Below are 22,056 nucleotides of genomic sequence, written 5' to 3'. Positions count from 1 at the left end.
CGCTAACAATAAGACAGGAAGCGGAGCTAGAGGTGGCAGAGTTAAAGATGCTGCGATTCTCGTTGGGAGTGACGAGGATGGATAGGATAAGAAATGAGTATATTAGAGGGACAGCGCAGGTAGGACGGTTTGGAGACAAAGTGAGAGAGGCGAGATTGAGATGGTTTGGACATGTGCACAGGAGGGAAACGGAGTATATCGGGAGAAGGATGTTGAAGATGGAGCCGCCAGGCAGGAGGAGAAGAGGAAGGCCAAAGAAGAGGTTCATGGATGCGGTGAGGGTGGACATGCAGGTGGTTGGAGTGTCAATGGAAGATGTGGAGGATAGAGCGAAATGGAGACGGTTGATCCGCTGTGGCGACCCCTAACGGGAGCAAGCCGAAAGAGGAAGAAGATACGAGGTGTGTTAAAAAAGTATCCAACCTTAATTTTTCGTTCGTAAACAAATGAAGCTAGGGAGGCGTGGTTTGCTGCACATATGTAGGCGATCCTAATCCATATGCGTGAATATTTTCCCGCCTACAGAAGCTGTCAGTCGCCGACAGACCGCCGATGAGTGAGGAAGTGTAATTGAGCGCCGTCGGATTTTCGTTTTTGACAAAATGACGGATCACTGTGGTCTCATCACCAGTGATCACTGTGTTGAAGAAGTTGGGATCGCTGTTCACAGTCTCCAGCATGTCCTGTGCGATCTCCAAACGGAGTTGGTTCTGCTCGATCGTAAGCAGCTTTGGCATGAACGTCGCTGAGATTCTCCTTAAGCCCAAATCCACAGTCACAATGGAATGAACGGATCCAATGCTGACGCCCACCTCGTGTGCAAGTTCTCTGATCGTGATTCGACGATCCTGCATCAGCAGGGTCCTCACTTGGTCAATGACGATCTCATTTTGGAATGTTGAGGGCCGACCTGAACGTGCTTCACTTTCCACTGATGTGCGACCATCTTTGAAGTGGTTGTACCACTCTTTTATCTGTGTGGTGCCCATTGCTTCGCTCCCGAAGGCCTGTTGGATCTTGCGGATCATTTCCACTTGGGAATCGCCAAGCTTTACACAAAATTTGATGCAGTAGCATTGTTCAAGTTTTTCCGTCATTTTGTCAAAAACGAAAATCCGACGGCGCTCACTTACACTTCCTCACTCATCGGCGGTCTGTCGGCGACTGACAGCTTCTGCAAACGGGAAAATATTCACGCATATGGATTAGGATCGCCCACATACGTGCACTAAACCACGCCTCCCTAGCTTCATTTGTTTATGCACAAAAAAATTAAGGTTGGATACTTTATGAACACACCTCGTGAATATATATATATATATATATATATATATATATATATATATATATATATATACATACATATACATATATATATATATATATATATACATACATATATATATACATACATACATATATATATATATATATATATATATATATATATACATATATATATATATATATATATATATATATATATATATATATATATATATATATATATATATATATATATATATATATATATATATATATATATATATATATATATATATATATATATATATATATATATATATATATATATATATATATATATATATATATATATATATATATATATATATATATATATATATATATATATATATATATATATATATATATATATATATATATATATATTATATCGTGTGTTTTTCTGTACCACCTGCAGATAAGTTTTCATTTCGGAAAAAAAAAATTGATGGAAACGTCTCTGACAGAAGGACAACCATGTTTTTACGTGCACTACCAAAACATCAGGGGCTTTGTTTTCAGCCAAGACAGGTCACCAGAGTGCTGTTTTGGATGCATTACTTTACATTTTCATCCAATTACATCACTCTACGTCCCTTGCAATGTGGCGAATATCCCAGCTGGTTGTCGCATCCCCGCACAGATACTTACTCGCCCCAGCTGGTTGTCTCATTTGTCAATGAGTCCCAGGACATTCATGTCGGGGTGTTTGTAAGCACATCAGGATACTCTGAAATCTCAAATGAGAGTGACTGCAACTTGCTGTGAATATGTACATATCTGTGCAGTGACAGAGGCTGGATTGTCAGTTTCATCGAAAAGCGACCGACCTGACACTGACTAAACCAGTGGCTGGGATCATATCCTCGAGTATGCACACTCACATCTCAGCTGGTGAGTGTCGGTTCAAATCCTGACTCAGCTATAAACTGTTATTCTGGTGGCTGGTGCTTCGTAGGCAGGGCAACTCATCAATGTGTGTGCAGTCTCTCGAATGAATGTGAAACTGGGCGTCCCGTCTGCCCGCATTAGTTGGTGGACGTTAAAGATCCCATGGTGTCCTTCATGGACAGTCAGTGAGAGTCTCTCCTTTCATATGCAGCACAAGACTGCTGGGTAGCATCATTGGTTGGGGGAGCGGTTGTGCCACTGATGCATTACCCTATGCAGGTTCGGGCAGGAATTTTGAATTTGTTCAGTGCCAACAATACCTTGCTTACTCTTCGCTAAGAATGCCGTGGGGTCTTTAATATCCACCGACCAATGCTGGCAGACGGGACGTCCGTTTAACCTCCATCCGAAAGATGGCACACACATTGATGAAACACCAGGTTGGCAGTTTATAGCTGGGTCGAGATTCAAACCCAGGCTGGACAGTTTAGAGGCAACGGCAAGCTTCGCGGCATGACGAAGTTGGTGAGTTGTCGCCAACAACGTGAACAAATTCCAAAATTCCTCCTTTAACCTACAGGGGGCACTGCATCCGCACCCTCTCCACCCCATAAATGATGCCACCTACAGCTTTGTGCTACATGCGTAAGAAGAAATAACAAAACAACAATTGCTCACTGAATACCGATTTCATCTTTTGATTCACCAGCATGATGTTAAATCCATGAGAGCCTGGTTTCAAGGAATCATGAGAAGCGACTTCGATTACATTTTCCAGGAACAGAAACTTCTGCAGACAGTTGTCGAGGATGTGCTGAGCATTCCAACAAACAATTAACATCATCTCGTTTTGTTCTCATTCAGGGAACGACAAAACAACTGCTGGGAAACCGCATCACCATGAACTGCAGATGTGAGATGGTGGCAGCTGTGATTATAATATTCACATCAATAATTCAACTAAAATTATGCAGATAATAGTCTAACATATAATGGAGAATGCCTTTCCTCAAATAAGAAAGATTCTGCCACTCTCACTGACACACTCCGAAGAGGGAGCTGGCATTATGTTAAAATCGAGTCTTTGTTTGAGCCATCATTGTTTCTTTCCTTACTGACAGTTTTGTTGCTGAGAGTGACAGAAGAATCTGTGGTTTAAAATGGCTGCAGATTCCTCTTGACAGGCAAATAGGAGAGAGAGAGGAAAAAACACCAGCAAGGAACACTGTTGTTTCGTATGCAGCCTATGTCTGCTGGTTGTATCATTTCCTGGAAGTGCAGCTGTGCCACTGATGCAGTGCCCCCTGTTTCCGGTTCGCTGGTACTCATTTTGCCAACCTCAAAAGGATGACAAACTGAGTAAACCCACCTGGTGTTATTTCAACAGAACAACAGGGGCTTGAAATCAAGACCCTAAGACCTCAAACTAGCCACCTTGACCATTAAGCCAATACGCGGCCAGCAAGGAACAATCAGGGCACACAACATAATTTTAATATCCACATGGGAATCTTGGAAGCTACTTTTAGAATTTTTGGAAATAATGTCCCTACAGGGAGTACCTTATTTAATGGAATCTACTACCGCATAGTATTGTGGGACTGCCTGCATCCTGCTGAGCCCGAGTCGTGACAGCCCTTCTAAATAACTACATCAACACAATATAACTCATACAGACAATAGCAATGACCGGATGGAGTCCTGGGATCCGGAAATTTGCCTCACCCACTGCATCGTTGATAGAAAGTAGTTCACTTTTTCACAAAATATCTTCAAAAGAAAACCAGTGCTGGAGTTATTCATCAGATTTACATCTCACCACCATTGTTAAATTGGGTCTGGCAGGAGAGCTTAGAGTTTAAGAGGATACCACTTGCCTCTCAGCTATTTCGCCTCGAATGGACGTTAAGGTGGGTTTCTCGTCGACCGGCATTCGTTTTTTGTTGGACTTCAAAGATCCTTTGGTGTCCTTCGTGAAGAGTAGGCGAGTTCTCGCTGGCACTCTGAACGACCAACATATATCATCAATTCGGTGCATGGCCAACACAGATCATCAATCTGGTACATGACCAACATAGATCATAAGTTCGGTAACATGACCAACATAGATCATCAATCTGGTACATGACCAACATATATCATCAGTCCAGTAACATGACCAACATATATCATCAGTTCAGTAACATGACCAACATAGATCATCAATTCGGTAACATTATCAACATATATCATCAATTCGATAACATGACCAACACAGATCATAAATTCAGTGCAAGACTAACATATATCATCAGTACGGTACACGACCAACATAGATCATCAGTACGGTACACGACCAACATAGGTCATCAATTCGGTACACGACCAACATATATCATCAGTCCAGTAACATGACCAACATAAATCATCAATTTGATAACATGACCAACATAGGTCATCAATTCAGTACATGACTAACATATATCATCAGTACGGTACACGACCAACATAGATCATCAATTCAGTAACACGACCAACACAGATCATCAATTTGGTACACCACCAACATAGATCATCAATTCGGTAACAACACCAACATAGATCATCAATTCAGTACACCACCAACATAGATCTGCAATTTGGTAACATGACCAACATTGATCATCAATTCAGTAACATGACCAACATAGATCATCAATTTGGTTACATGACCAATATAGATCATCAATTCGATATACCACCAACACAGATCATCAATTCGGTACATGGCCAACACAGATCATCAATTCAGTACAACATCAACATTGATCATCAATTCAGTAACATGACCAACATAGATCATCAATTCGGTAACATGACCAAAACACATCAAAAACTCTTCAACAGATGCAGAGGTCACAAGTCAAATGCTCTTTCTCATTCAGGGTCACATATAATTGTTTGTTTGGAATCCTTTTGAAGCCCCACGTTGCTTACTGCGGTGGAGTTAGATAAGCCTGGTAAGGAACAAAACGACTCGGAGGAAGTTAACTTGCCAAAAAACAAGCACACAATGGACGGAAGTCCAAGCCAAAGCCAGCAATGAGTGAAGGAAGTGCCTGTTTGTTCAATCAGGTGTTCACGCAGGAAGTGCTTTGCTGGAAAAGGGAACACTGTGCAGCTGGAAAAAAAAAAAAAAAGATAGTCTGTCGAGGCAGCGACCATGCAGTGATGTTGTCTTGAACACTGCGATCCATGTGAGTGGAGATGCGATGATATTTATGAGGTTGGCCAGCACCTGAGACTGTTTCCCTTGTGGTTCTTCTATCTCCAAAGACTTCCTTTGTAAAACACACAGTTCGAAAGTATCCCATGGCCTGTCGAAACAGACATGACTCGGTCGTGGTGCTTGCTGGCCAGGATGCAGACACCTTTTGGAAACATGTAACGGACAACGTTGGGTAATGTGTCATCAATGATGCAATAAAAACATGGGTTTGGACCTCCAGAGGCTGAACTCAAACTTTGAGGGATTCACAATCACACTGGGAGTTTCCTCTCAAAATGTCAACATAACGATACAGTAATAGGCCTTGAGCATGGTTTCAACCTCTAGGTTTCGACCAAGTATATCCTATGGGACCAGAAGCATGCACACCGATTAGACTATATCTTGCGCAATATTGAAATAAGAGTGTCTTTCGAACTTCCACACTGCTTCCAACGTTTGCTACACGACTTAAAAAAATAACGACGTGTATCACAAGAACTTTTCAGGTTAAATACCTGAAAGACATTATAGTTCCATGAACATTGTTACATTCCATTGGAAAAGCCAACTCCTTGAGGCTTGGCCTTTCAACTGTCATTGGCTTTGCACCAACTTCCAGGCCCCTGGCACGCTCCATCCAGGGTCTGGTGCCACGGTATATCAGCCGAGCCACTGATGTTACGAGATCTCTGGCCATGCTTCTGTGCTTTTATAAAGCTTGGCAATGTTGTGCTTCAAACTGCCTGCCCATGCCATTATGGCTGGCATCCTGCAGGGCCTTCACAGCTGAGTCACACTGGATATTATAAAGTTACCCAAATCTACGATCGCCACTTACCTTAAGTCCCGTACTGGGATGAAGAAGGTTCGCTGCACTGGGAGGCATTGAACACCTGATTACAGATAAGTGAGCTGCCTTCAAACCGAGCTGCTGTGATCTGCCTGGCAGGGTGCCAGTGCACTGTATTTCATCTCAAAATACAACCCAACACACTTGATTCTCATCTATCAGCATTGAAAAATGTAGCATAAATATGCATATATAAACATACCTACATACACACACATACACACTTTTTTTTCTTGATTTTTGGAGGGGTTTGTGTGCCAGCTGTAAGCAAGTACTGTGGTGCATCCTATATGAGAGGAGAGGAGATTGGGACCATACTCAGTGCAGAGCGTTGGTGCTGCTTAAGCAGTCTCCTCGGCTAATGGGCGCAATCCTGGACGGGTCGCCACTCCGACACAGGATACCAGCATGCTGGAACTCATTTTGCCGACCTTCAAAGAATGACAGGCCGAGTTAACCTCACCTGGTATTAATTCAACAGCCAGGCATGATTTGAACTCAGGACTCTAGAATCCAAAGCCCACCACCCTAACCACGAAGCCAACACCAGGCATATCCTATATACAGACATAATAAATGTAACCTTTATATGTTTGATGGAGTTCATTATGAAAGAGCGTTATATATTTATTAGATTGTGTTTCCATTAAGCAAGCAGCTATATAAATCAAAGTAGAACAGCACTAAGTAGAGCACATTCCTCCACCGGGCTGAACGGTTTACGTTTTATATTCCACTGATAGGCCAGGACTGCGTTCGGCCCTGAACCAAAAATCTAATAGACTTGATCTCGTCACCTACCCAATTCATCCACCAATTTTCTCCGAATCTACTCACAACTTTTTGAAATATCTTCCCATACTGCATTGTATATCGGTTTTGGCCCCATCTCTCAATTTTTTAAAAGCACTTTGAAAATTCGACTGTTCAGATCTGAATCCAGATCCTCACCAAAATCGAATCAATTCGTCCTAATCACATACCCTACCTGTCCACAAAATTTTGGCCGAATTGCCCACACCTTTTTGAGATATTGTGCTATATATCGTTTTGACCCTATCTCTCAACGGTGAAGAATCAGTTGGGAAATTAAAAAAAAAAAATTATCCTGCCCGGATTCGAATCTTCACCGAAATCGAATTAATTTGTCCTCATCACACACCCAACCTGTCCACCAAGTTTCATCCGAATTCGTCCATAACGTTTTGAGATATCCTGCACAGTTTGCAGGTATTGTCATTTTTAACGTGGAAAGGTCAAGAGTTGTAAAATAAAGCTATTGTTTACATTTTCATGGGTTGCTTGGCAACACTAAAGAGAGAGACAGAGACAGAGAGAGACGAAGATGTTCACTAAAATAGGGTTTTTTATTCCACAACATCCATACAGATCCCCTAACTGCATACAACTAACAACCTGTGATAATCCAACACTGCACACACGTCCTCACGATATGTACTGCTTCATCAACATCATGTATGGGGGCTCGAACGCACTTAGGTACCGGGAGGTGTACTTGTACTGACGCTATATTTTGCCACCAGGATGATACAAAAATGCAGGGAATTAAATAAAATGATTGTTTCTTTGATGTTTTTGATTATTATTTTCGACAATCTAATCTGTACTGTGTTTAGATGATTTTGGAACGTACGGTCTCGTGTGCTGCATTCAACTTGCCGGGACAAAGCAATCGCTCTATGTGGGTTTTCCATCAATATGGATCTTTATAACAGGTGAATATGTATTGATTGAAAGATGTTGTGAATGTCGTGATCGTCATAAGTCGGGGTTCATAATAACCAGGTTGCCTTATAAAGAGATCCTGCTGCATATGTAAACAAAACATGTGCACTCTCAACACAGCACACCAGCGCACACACACCATTTTAGTATTTGATACGACTCGGACAAGGTCGGGTTTAAACTGCTGACCTCCAAGTCTCAGAGAGGATGCTCTCACCATCACGTCATCAAGCCTTACATCATTCACCTGAGATGGATGACAGTTTAAATTGAGCATCCACCTTTTGAAATCAGTTCCAAATGTTTTCATGAATTGCAAAATAATTATTTCATCTCCGAGCAGAAGCCCGTGGTAAAAATAACACGATACAAAAAGAAGAAGTAAGAAAAGAAGCTTTTTGTACTTGTGCTGGTTGAAAGAATTCCAAAATAGGAGGTTATATATTTCTGAACAGCAAATAATTTTTTTTTTCGGGATTTATTGAGACAGCATTCTGTTACCTATACGTCGCCTGGGTTCAATTTTTTGGGGGTCTGATTGACACAAATCCAATTTTTCCATATGTTTGCATTCATTTGAAGCAACTTTTGCTCAATCATTTTTCTCTCCAAGGAGCATTTCTTTGTTTCAAGATGGAACAGACAGACAGAAAGAAAGCATTATCCTAATATATATAAGTCTGAAGACGACGATGGTTCACGAGCGGTATTTGACGATATAGATTGTTTCAGAAGTCAAGGATGAGACAATGTGATAATGTTTGACCAAGTTATAAAAATGATCAACATGATGTGGTACGAGTGACAGGTTATTAGCTGCAAAATGTCGAAAACTCGGTTTCGTTCAACAACTTTCAAAATTTGACCTTTGCATAACCTTTGAAGGTCACAAAACAATGTTGTGGACATTAAAATAAGGAAACAGGATACGTGCTATAGCTTATTGGAGTTAGTTCGTCGAAGAAGGTCGAAAACCCGGTTCGATTCCCACAACTTTGAAAATTTGACCTTTGTGAACTTTAAAGGTCAAAGGTCAAGGATTATGACCTTTGGTGCAAAACTTCCTCTGGAACATTCCAGGAACAATATAACGTCATATAGGCTATATGGCATTTCGCAATCCTCGGATTATCCATACTTTGATGAAATCAGCGTAAAAACAAACTTGAAGGGGGCGCCACGGGCAAGGTGTTCGAGATAGAGCAAAATGGTTTCAAGACTTTGGGTGGGGAATGACCTCAAGATTATGCATAAAAATATTGTCATCTCAGCTCTCAAGGCTTGGGCGGTCGTATGATTTTTATGTCAAAATTCGAAATTTTCTAAGTTCGTGACCTTGACCTTGGGACGAAAATGAAAAATCGAGCAAGGTGGGGCTATGCAGGTGCCATTGGGCTAACCAAATACGGAAACCCCTGCCAGATTCGACAAACCCCATAGGAGAAGATGTAAATTGAAATCGGCTACCCCCTAAAAACACAATTCGCAATTTTCTAAGTTCGTGACCTTGTGACCTTGACCTTGTGCCCTTGACCTTGGGATGAAAATGAAAAATCGAGCTCCGTGGGGCTATGCAGGTGCCATTGGGCTAACCAAATACCGAAACCCCTGTCAGATTCGACAAACCCCCTAGGAGAAGATGCAAATTCAAATCGGCTACCCCCTAAAAACACGTTTTTTGGGCGTGGCTCCGCCCATAATGGGCGCACCACACCCATTCTCAGGAAAACACGACTAGATCATAATCATGATATAAACCTCCCACCAAAATTTTATCAGGATCGGATCAAAACCCACGGAGCTATGCTCGGGACAGACAGACAGACAGACAGACAGACACAACAATAACAAATATAATGGTCACTTATTTTTTTCATGAAAATATTTTTTCGTGAACATATATATATATATATATATATATATGCATAAACATATACACATACATACAAGGTGTGTTCAAAAAGTATCCAACCTTAATTTTTTTGTGCATAAACAAATGAAGCTAGGGAGGCATGGTTTGGTGCACGTATCTCGGCGATCCTAATCCGTATGCGTGAATATTTTCCCACCTACAGAAGCTGTCAGTCGCCGACAGACCGCCAATGAGTGAGGAAGTGTAAGTGAGCGCCGTCGGATTTTCGTTTTCGCGGTGTTGTGTGCAATCCGTGCCCTGCTCTGTACGATAATAAGGTGTCACGAGCGAAGCACGGATACACTTGCCATGGCGCATGTTTCATACAGTACACGCAGATCTGCCATGGCCCACATGGTCAGCGCTTGTGTTCGCCCGATTCTGCTATCGTGTGCGCGGGGAAAACCCCGATCTGTGTCAGGAATTGAGGGAACAATCGGAGATAATAATTAGATGGAGATTTGGAATGAAAAAGAATGTAGGTATAAGTATCGGATGGAGCAATGGAGGGGAAAAAGGATGCCGATATAATTAAATCCAGAAATTGGTTGAAAAGAACGCACCACCCGTATCTTGCACACTTGTGTCCTGCACAACGTGGCGTGGTTGTTGATTTTCTATTATCGGCCTCTGACGATGTAGTTGTTGGCACCAGACTGCCAGCCACACTCTCGCCGATGTTGGTCATTTGCATCTGTGTTGTGAAAAACAACGTCCATGCAGCCACTTAAAGAGACATTCATTCGTATGCCTTTTCAATGCAATCAGCAATCTCAGCCCAGATCATTGGAAACGTCAGCCGATCATCTCGAGCTTGCGGCAAAGGTTCCTATGAGGGTATCGCTGTGGCATCGCAGCTGCGCTGTCGATGCTCGTGTGGTGTTGGCCTGGCTTTCCTATTCCCCTCCCCCAGCCGCAGCATGTGCAGTATGTGTTGGCCTCCGTGAGGATCGAAATTCGGATTTACCTGAGGAATAGGAAGAAAATAAAAGTAGAAATGAAGTGAGAGTGGTGTAAACAGACGTAGCTATGAGATCCACACAACGCACTGTCCCGTTGTCCCGCTAGACAAAAAGGAAGAGACTATCTGAACGTACATTAATGGAATAACTGTCTTGGGACCGCTGTATGATGGTTGCTATTGATTTGGAGAGATGCAGTTCCCAGAACCGCAACAATATATCCATCCATCGGGACCATACTCTGTGCAGAGCGTTGGTACTGTCTAAGCAGTCTCCTTGGCTATTGGGCACAATCCTGGACGAGTCACCACTCGTCCATCCCCGGGTGAACCGACCATGGACCCGCTGTCTTCCGGAGAACCCCCTGGACCGACCACGTATCCTCCATCGGAGCCACCCACGGATCTCGGGGGTGTTCGCTCTGAGATCTCGGGTTTTCGTGGACCGCATGTCAAGCCAGGTGAAGCACGGTACGCTGTGGTAAACGAGACTAGGGGCAAGCAGGGCAGAGGGTACCGTAGATTGTCTTGCTGTCAAAAACCACCATCCGTGCAGCCTCTTTTTTTTCTCTTTTTTTGTATACCTTGTCGAGGCTCGTATGAGAGCTAACACACAACGAACATCAAGGGGGGCATGAGACAGGAGGGGACGGAGTGGGAAGGACAAAACAGTGGGGAACAGAGACATTAGGATATGTGGAAGGGAGAGGGATGGGACGAGGACCATGGGGAATACAAGATGGACATTGCAGCGAGTTTCAAGAAGGAATGCAGGGAATTTGAAGAAGGTGGGCTTGGGTGGATTATCGGGGGTAGAAAAGATCGAGGATTTGGAAGGGGGATGATAAGAGGTGTTGGTGAACAGCTGTTTTGAAGGTCTGGAGGGAAAAATGGGATTGAAGACAGTGTGGGAGTTTATTCCAAAGGCGGGAAAAAAGAGAAATGAAAGAGTGAAGGTGATTCATCAGCAAAGAGCAGTGATTTGTGATTTTGGTAGTTTTACCAGAAGGGGGCTGTTGGCGGACCTTGAGCGCCCTGCGGAAATGTGGTGGGGACAAATCACAGAGAGAGCAGGGGTGGGCCGAGACTGGAGAGGAGACGGTAGAAGACAGAAAGACCACCGACCAACGTGCGGTGAGAGAGTGAGAGGCCCAAAGACTCAGCCTCATTGCGGGAGATGCCAATGATCCGAAATGCCTTGGTTTCTACAGCGTGAAGCCGAGAAAGGTGGGAGGCAGGAGCACCAGCCCAGAGGGGAGAGCAGTACTCCATCAGGCTGTGGACAAAAGCTTTGTAAGCGCTCAGGAGCTCAGGTGGGCCGAGGAAGGACTTTGCATGACGGAGGATTCCCAGTCGGCAACTGGCTTTGGAGGCGAGGTTTGAAATGTGGCTTTCCCAGGAAAGGTCCTGGCAGATAGTGAGACCCAGAAGCTTGAAAGAAAGGACTTTTTCCAGAGGATTGTTGAGAAAGTGGATGGGGGGGTTTTGTAAATGGTCCTTTCAGAGAGACATAGTGAGAGTGTGAGATTTGTCCGGATTGAAAGACATGTTCCACGTGTTGGACCAGTTTGTGATTTTATCCAAATCAGCAGTGAGCGAAGAAGCTGCTGCTTGCCGGTCTGAGGGATGACCGATGGTACGGCAGAGGGTGGAGTCATCAGCAAAGAGATATAGAGGATTTTCCAGAGAGTCTGAGAGATCATTGATGAAAACCAGAAAAAGAACAGGGCCCAGAACACTACCTTGAGGCACTCCAGCCTGGACAGGAAGGGGGGGGTGAAAGAACTCCATTTAGGGCCACACGGTGACTGTGACAGGAGAGGAAGTCTGTGAGCCATGAGTGGAGATGGCCTTGGATACCATAGGAAGAGAGTTTGGTGAGCAGGGCAGGGTGCCAGACTGTGTCAAAAGCACGTGATATGTCCAGGCATACGGCTTGGATTTCCTGTCTGGCATTGAGGGCTTCCATCCATTGTTGGGAGAGCAGAAGCAGCATATCCAGGGTAGAGTGACCTGCTCTGAAACCAAATTGATGATCAGAAATCAAGCCATTGGAGAAGAGGAAGGATTTGATGTCTGAAGCGATGATTGATTCCATAACCTTGCTGATGATTGGGAGAAGGCTGATTGGTCTGTCGTTGGAAGGATCTGTTTTTGCACCTTTTTTGTGCAGGGCAGTGATGTTTGCTGATTTCCAAGCAGATGGCAGATGACCTTGAGCAAACGAAAGGGTGAATAGAACAGAGAGAGAGAGTGAGCAAGAACAGAAGAGCAGGTTTTTAGGACACGTGGGCTGATGCCGTCTGGACCGGTTGCAGAATCTGAGTCGAGGTTTGACAGCAAGCTCTCCACCTTGTCAGGAGAAAAGGACACAGAGTCCAGGGACAGTTGGGTGTGAGTGGGTAAGGTGGGTGAAGAAAGTGATGGGGTTTGGACACAATATTTAGCTGCAAACACCGAGTTTAGGCATTCAGCTTTTTCATGTGCGGTATCAGCAGTGCTGCCATTTGAGGTAAGGGAGGGGATGGAGGGGGAACCTACACCAGAAACAGATTTGATTAGATGCCACCAGGATTTTGAGAAGGGAGAGAGGTTTGAGAGTTCAGACTTGAGATGAGAAAGTTGTTGTTTTCTGGCTCTCCTGAGGGTAGATACACACTTGTTCTGAGCTTTATGGAAGGAACTGAGATTGCCCTCAGTTGGGTTTGCTTTCCATGAGGCAAAGGCAAGTTGTTTCAGGACAACTGCCTCACCACAAGCTTCAGTGAACCAAGGGCGGGAGGAAGGGTAGGACAACTGAACACGAGAGGGGATAAATCTGTGCATGAGGGAGAGCAAGTTTCTTTGAAAGAATTCCCAGGATGAGTTGATCTTGGAGAAAGTAGCGATAGGAGACTAGTCTGTAAGTTTGAGGGCTGCTCGGAGACCCTGCCAGTCGGCTTGAGTGAAATGCCAGACTCGACAGCGGTGAGGAGGTTCTCTGATAATAGCCAGAGAGATATCCACTTTGACAAGGATGTGGTCAGAAGAACCGATTGGAGCGGAGAAAGAGCAGCAAATATTGTCAGGGAATATTTGTCAAAATCAGATCCAGAAGAGATGGAGTACCATTGGTTGAGATCCGGGTCGGGAAGTTGACCGATTGAGTCAGTCCCAATGAGTCGCAGAAAGCTTTTGCTGAGGTGCCATGACAGGTGAGAGAGGTACCCACACCTAGCCAACTGGCATGATGACAATTGAAGTCTCCACATATGAGGAAGAGAGAGTTTGGATGAGAAGATAGAAGTTGGTCCATGTTTTCAGATAGTGAGGTGTAGATGGAGTCATCACTGTTAGGTGGACGGTACAGTACACATATAAACATGAGGTGGGAGTGGAGGGAAGCCGTAGCCAGAGGTATTCCTGGGGGTGTGGGGGAGTGAAGGGCAGTGCATGGAGAGTGAGGAATAGAGTCTTTGATGAAGAGAGCAACTCCTCCACCAGGGCGATGCTCAGGTCTGTCATACCGTAAGAGGGAGTAGCCAGGGAGAGATACTTGGGAGTCACACACGTCTTGGGGGAAGAAAGTTTCTGTGAGGCAGATTATGTCTGCTTTGTCAGTGACTACCTGTATGGAAAGATCTGAAAGGTTTGAGCGAAGGCCCCGGATATTTGAGGTCCATACTTTTAATGAAGAGGTAGGGGAGGAGGTTTTGGGTGCAGTGAGTGGGGGCGGGGAGGGGGAGAGTAGGACAAGGGACGAGAGGGGGAGGTAAGGAATGTTGTTGAAAGAGTGTGGGGGATTGCAGAATAGCTAGGGGAGGGGACCGAATGAGGAGGAGAAAAGGCTCTGTGGTGCTGGGGGAGAGGGGGACAAGAGAGGGGGAAGAAGGCAGTTGAGGATTTGAGGAGGTGGAGTGAAGAGATGGAGGTGAGAGGGCAGTGGAAGGAGGCAGCTTCATGGATGGGAGGGGGGGGACTTTGGGAAGGATGAGTGAGGGGATGAATGATGGGAGAAAGGTGAGGGGGGAGTTTTTGAGAGAGGTGAGAGGGAGGCTTGGAGGGAGAAGAGTGGGATGGTTGCTTTGAGAGTGAGGGGTGAGAGGAGTGAGTTGGCACTGAAGTTGGAAAAAAAAGAATGGTTGATGGAAAGCGAACATTCATAGCAAACTGTGTTTTTTAATAGTTTTAGGTCAGTTATGGGATTGAACACATTTCTTGAGGGATGCAATAATGGCGAATTCAGAGAATGGAGAAAAGAAATCCTGTAACAGTTGGATTTTTTAGGCAAGGTATGAAGGAAAGGTCGAATTGAGAGCAGTCTGTTTAAATAGCAGAGGAGTAGTGCATTCTGTTACAGTAAAGAGTACCACACATGTGAAAGAGGAAGATGAAGCATTATAAGAGATCGTTTTTGTTCTTATTATTAATGTTTGAGAGAGTTTTCAACAGATTAGGTCATGGAAGTGTTGTAGAAAAAATCGAGGAAGAAGAGGAAGAAGAGGTGAAGAAGAGGAGGAGAAGAAGCAAAAGAAGAATCGGAGAAAGGTAGTGTTTTGTTTTGTTTTTTTGTTTTTTTAAGATAAGAAATAGAGTGATTAGTTGGGTGGGAGGGATGGGGGATGTTAAGAAAGTGGGAAAGATAGAAATTGAAGATAATGGGGAGAAAAAACAAAAAAACAACGATCGTATACCGAGGGGAACAATCGGTAGGCCTCAAGCCTCAAGGATAGGCCTCAAGCACCCAGTAAGACAAGTTTGACGAAATTTCACAAAACAGCACGATTTTTTGAAACAAAACCGAACTCGGAACACACAGTAACATGTGGGTGAGAAAATAAACAGTTAAAACGGGACAGATAACTCTTAAGAGGTATTTGTTTGCATACCTTTCTAATGCAATCGGCAATTCTCCCCAGCTTATTGGAAGCTCAAATCGACAGTCCAGCACCTAGCGCACTTCACTCGCCACACATGCCGGGTTTCGGGCTCGCCCGGGAACGAGACTCCGGGTGCAGCGGATCCTTCACGGCGGCGCGGCAGTTTGCCCACCTTACAGCGAAAGCGCACATGACTGATTTATCCCAGGAAAGAAAAGAAGAAGAGTGGGGATGAAATGAAAAGAAAATGATTTCGCAATCCTAACTATTACATCATCGCAACGCACTCCCTGTTGTCCCGCTAAACAAAAGGAAGGGAACTATCTACACGTACAATAATGGGATAACTGTCTTGGGAAACCTATCTGTTGTATGCATGTGGTTCCGAGAACCGCAACAATATATATATATATATATATATATATATATATATATATATATATATATATATATATATATATATATATATATATATACATACGTGTGTGTGTGTGTGTGTGTGTGTGTGTATATATATATGTATATATATATATGTATATATATATATATATATATATATATATATATATATATATATATATATATATATATATATATATATATATATATATATATATATATATATATTGTCGCGGATTCGCGCCCGCCGGCGTGCTGACGGCCACGTAACTCGAATCGCGGCACGTCGCCCACCGGACGGACAATCCAGTCGTGACCCTCTCGGACTAACGCCGGGAACCAGTCACGGGTGGACCTTTCGGTCTCACCGCGATCGAGCCAATCGGCCCCCGCGTGGGATAGGGTTGCTCGCCAAATTCGACCTACCTAAGTACCCACACGGAGGGTAGACCGGGCGATCGCACCTCGCCGCAGGTCGACTTCGGACACGGGCCACTTTAACGACCCGTTCCGTACTATCGGGATAACCGAGCGGTGTTATTCGTCGGCCTCGACGGTTCGATTAATTATCGGGCGTCTTAGCCCAGGACCAACCCTTTACGTGAAGCAAGATGGGGATTCAATGAAAGAAATGACGAAGCGAAGCGGGAAAACAGTTCAATAATAAGCACATTTATTTCGCGGCACACGGGAAGCACACATATACAATTCCACCAAAAGCACATAGAAAAGAAGAAGACAAAAAGCAAATGCGACAATGCAGATCTAATACCGACTACGCGAGCACACGGCAACACTTATACAATTTTACTTCACAGACGGCGCCGACAACACATATTCCCAAAGCAAAAGAAAAGAGAACCACCCTCCAGGATGAGGGGGTAGGCGGGCCTGGGGCCGAGACCGTGTCGGGCCTACCCGTCTGATGATGAGACGCGGAGCGGCCGTGGTGCCTCAACTCCGCGGGCCTCGCGGACAATGTCTGGTAGGGGGTGGGAAGGGGGCCCCCTTTTGTCGCACTATCTCAGCGCGGGGGGAAACAGGAGAGGGTTGCTGATGCTCAGGGAAAGGAGGATTTCACCAAAATCGCGGGTCCCGCGACGAGCGTCTCCACCACGACCTCGGTCGCGCCGCCGGCCTTTCTCTCTCCTCAGTTCCCCGAATCCGACGCGAGCACCCCTCGTCCGCCTTCGCCGCCGCCGCCTCTCCACAGCTCCGTCCTCTTCACTCCGACTCCGCGAACTCCCAACTGCACTGAACTCTTCCTCCGCTTCCAACTCAACTCTTCCTCCTGCGAACTGAACTCCTCTCAACTTCCACTGGACTCCTCCCGACTGACGAACGCAGTCGTTTTTATAAGCCCCGTGGCTTCGCTCCCTCATCTTTGACCCTCTGCCTCCGACCTTTCACCTCGCTCCCCATTGGCCCGAGAAAAAGTGGGCGTGAATGCTTTTTGATCCATGAATTTGCATATAGCGACCGCCCTCCAACGCCCTGGAGGCGGGGCCAAATCGCCCCTCGCTCACCGATTGGACGGAACAAAAGTGGGCGTGAGTCGTTTTTGATCCGTTTTTCTGCGGAAAGTCCGCGATGCTTTTGAACACGCTGCTCGGTGCGCGCTCTACACGAGTCCAGCATCGGTGCCCACGAGTGGCGCGAGATGACGGTGATGCGATGGTGGCGAGTTGTGACGGTAAAGGTCGTGGCGGTTGTGGTGAAGCGGCGTTGTGGTTGGTGGTTGTTGTTGTGATGGCTGTTGAGACGTGGTTGGTGGTGGTAATAATGGCGGTTGGTCCAAAATAAAGAGAGTAAAAGAAAAAACGGCTATCCTGAAGAGTCGCAGCACGCATGAATGACATTTATTCCCTCTAGACAACGGGTTTGGGCCTAACTACACATATACTTACCGAGATATCTCACCTAAGGGACCTGAATGGTGGTTTGCGAATTTGGTCAACCACAACAATATATATATATATATATATATATATATATATATATATATATATATATATATATATGTTTATATATATATATATATATATATATATATATATATATATATATATATATATATATATATATATATATATATATATATATACACATAGTAGCCTGGTGTTGGCGCAGTGGTTAGGGCAGCGGCTTAGGATCCAAAAGGTCCTGAGTTCAAGCCCCGTTGGGCCACTGAATTAATACACCAGGGGGTTGACTCAGCCTGTCATCCTTCCGAGGTTGGCAAAGTGAGTACCGGTGTATACCCCGGTTAAAATAGGTGTACCATATCCCTGTGTCGTAAGAGGCGACCAGGGTTGCGTCAGGAAGGGCATCCGGCGTAAAACATGTGCCAAATCACTATGCGGATCATACGGATGATCCGCTGTGGTGACCCCTAACGGGAGCAGCCAAAAGAGGAAGAAGATATATATATATATATATATATATATATATATATATATATACATATACATAAACATATGGAAAATAGGTTATGCAAATAACTCTGTAGGTTATAAAAAAAAAATAGAGGTTCTGTATATATATATTGTTGCGGATTCGCGCCCGCCGGCATGCTGACGGCCACGTAACTCGAATCGCGGCACGTCGCCCACCGGACGGACAATCCAGTCGTGACCCTCTCGGACTAACGCCGGGAACCAGTCACGGGTGGACCTTTCGGTCTCACCGCGATCGAGCCAATCAGCCCCCGCGTGGGATAGGGTTGCTCGCCAAATTCGACCTACCTAAGTACCCACGCGGAGGGTAGACCGGGCGATCGCACCTCGCCGCAGGTCGACTTCGGACACGGGCCACTTAAGCGACCCGTTCCGTACTATCAGAATAACCGAGCAGTGTTATCGTCGACCTCGACGGTTCGATTAATTATCGGGCGTATTCAGCCCACTACCAACCCTCTACGTGAAGCAAGATGAGGATTCAATGGGGGAAATGACGAAGCGAAGCGGGAAAACAGTTCAATAATAAAGCACATTTATTCGCGGCACACGGGAAGCACACATATTCAATTCCACCAAAAGCACACAGAAAAGAAAAACACAATTCAATTTACACAAAAAGCAAATGTAAAAGCGAAGACACAATGCAGAGCTAATACCGACTACCGAGCACACGGCAACACTTATACAATTTTACTTCACAGACGGCGCCGACAACACATACCCAAAACCAAGGAAAAGAAATACCCTCAAGGATGAGGCGGGCCTGAGGCCGAGACCGGGTCGCGCCTACCCGTCTGGTGATGAGACGCGGAGCGGCGATGGCGCCTCAACTCCGCGGGCCTCGCGCACAGCGTCTGGTAGGGGGTGGGAAAGGGGCCCCCTTGGTCGCACTATCTCAGCGCGGGGGGAAACAGGAGGGGGTTGCTGATGCTCGGGGTATAGAGGATCTTTATTATCCCGCGTCTCCACCTCGGCCAGGTCGCGCTGTCGGCCTCCCTCGGGTGCAGCTCCCTGCACGACGCGAGCACCCCCTCGTCTGGTGTCGCCGCCTTTCCACAGCTCCGTCCCCTCCGTTCCGACTCCAACGCACACGACGAGCAGCTCCACCGCCCGCGAAGTCTTGACTCTCTGTTTCCGACTCTCCTACTCTCCTACTCTCCGCCTCTCGACTCTCCGACTCTCCTACTCTCCGCCTCTGGACTCTCCGACCCTGGACTCTTCTTTGGACTCTCCTCCTCTGGACTCTCCGACTCTGGACTCTTCTTTGGACTCTCCTCCTCTGGACTCTCCGACTCTCGACGAACACGGTCCTTTTATCCCCCCGTAGCTTCGCCTTTGACCCCCTCCCTTTGACCTTTCACCTCGCTCCCCATTGGCCCGAGAAAAAGTGGGCGTGAAGGCTTTTTGATCCACAAATTTGCATATATCGATTGTCCTGGAGGCGGGGCCAAATCGCCCCTCGCTCACCGATTGGACGGCAAAAAGTGGGCGTGTGTCGTTTTTGATCCGTTTTTGAAGCACAAAATCCGTGATTTTGTACACGCTGTTCGACGCGCGCCCTGCACGAGTCCAACACCGGTACCCACAGCAGGGCAAGAACGGTGGCGATGCTACGGTTGCGAGGTGTGACGTGAAGGTCGTGGCGGTTGTGGTGAAGCGGCGTTGTGGTTGGTGGTTGATGTTGTGGTTGTGGTGGTAATCATGGCGGTTGGTCCAAAATAAAGATAGTAAAAGAAAAACGGCTATCCTGAAGAGTCGCAGCTCGCATAAATGACATGTATTCCCACTAGACAACGGGTTTGGGCCTAACTACACATGTACTTACCGAGATACCTCACCTAAGGGACCTGAATGGTGGTTTGCGAATTTGGTAACCACAACACTACCCCCTCCCCTTTTTACAGACTCGTCCCGAGTCGTCAAATTTTCGTGTGCCATCATGTGTAGTTTTCCCCTAGTACATTTTACCTACGGATCCCTGAGTGCGACATTCATGGTATTCGTGTCCCCAAAATAAATAACCTGAGGGCTGCGTAACTATCTAAACAAACTCACTCACACGGACGACTTAAATAAAATTGCCGGCGCTAGACAGACATGCCGGGGACACACTCATATTTACAGTACATCTTAACCTTAACTTACAAATTTTACACTAAACCATGGCCCAGGATCATTGAACTCTGCAAAAAGAAAGCAGTTAGCAGGGAGCCAGGCTGCCCGCATGCAGTCTCTGGCTCAAACAATGCAGGTGACAGGGAACGTGGCTGGCTGCTCACACGCAGTCCAAGGCCTTCCCTTTTGAACTGAACGCAGTGAACCACAACGGTGCATGGGCTGCACAAACGCAGTCTCCGTGCCAGCTCAAGTGGCACACGCAATGAGCACAACGAATGGATGCATGAACACAAACACGGTGCACGGGCCGCCACTGCAGGCCCGTGTTGTAGCTGCCAACAGGGCAGTTCTTGCAGCTTGCAAACTGTTGCCTTGCGGATCCTGGCGCACATGGAAATGAACAGGGGGGGGGGCAAAGCAAAAATTGAACGGGGCTGGTGAACGTGGGCAGTGGGCATGGCATGGCAAAGGCAAGCAGGCAAACACAGCCCGCAGAAGAAGGCCGCTGCAGGCAAACTCAGCCCACAGAACCAGGCCGTTGCAGGCAAACACAGCCGGCAGATGAACTGGCCGGCACAGGCCTTGAAGAAAAACAGCCAGCAGATGAACTGGCCGGCACAGGCCTTGCAGCACAGCAGCTGCAGACGATCCAGCCGGCACAGGCCTTGCAGCACAGCAGCTGCAGACGAAGTTGGCCGGCCTCCGCCTTGAAGCAAAACACGGCCAGCCGATGAAGTTGGCCAGCTCTTGCCGTTCAGTGGAGGTTGGTGGAGGGAGTGCGGTGGTGCTGGCCACTTGGAAGGCGGGCTCGGACCTACCTACCTGTCTCCCTCCCACCTATCGCCTTTGCCTGTCACTGTACATACCCACTCCCTTAATTTGTCAAACCCCAATTTAGCCCCCTTAATTTTTTTGTTGTTTTTTTATTTTTACTTCCCCACTATAAATCGTCCCCTAACCCCCTTTATCGTCCTTGTTCGGCTAACCTATTCTGTCACCTAGCCTACTCCCAACCCCTACGTTCCCTTCCCGGAGGGGAATAAGGGAGAGCTAACGTCCTGTGTCGAGGCCCAACGAAGCCTCAGAATGGCCTCCCCAGAGTTCGGCGATCTAACCCAAAGTGGGTCCAGCGGCCCACAACGACAGCGAGGGGATGGATGGTGCGGAGGGGTACATCTCCTAATCTACCCTATCCATTTAACTGTTAAACTACCCCGGGGCTTTCAACAAGCGCCTCTCGCTTAAACTATTGGTTCTAACAACCCAGATTCCCGTCGCCTGTGTTGGTGTCCTCACAATTTCGGGCCTCGCCCCCCAATTTTCGCTC

The sequence above is a fragment of the Eptatretus burgeri genome, chromosome 4 (genome assembly GCF_056783735.1).
Source record: "Eptatretus burgeri isolate ZD-2024b chromosome 4, Ebu_testis_v1, whole genome shotgun sequence".
Taxonomy (NCBI): Eukaryota; Metazoa; Chordata; class Myxini; order Myxiniformes; family Myxinidae; genus Eptatretus; species Eptatretus burgeri.
This window is presented reverse-complemented; position numbering follows the sequence as displayed.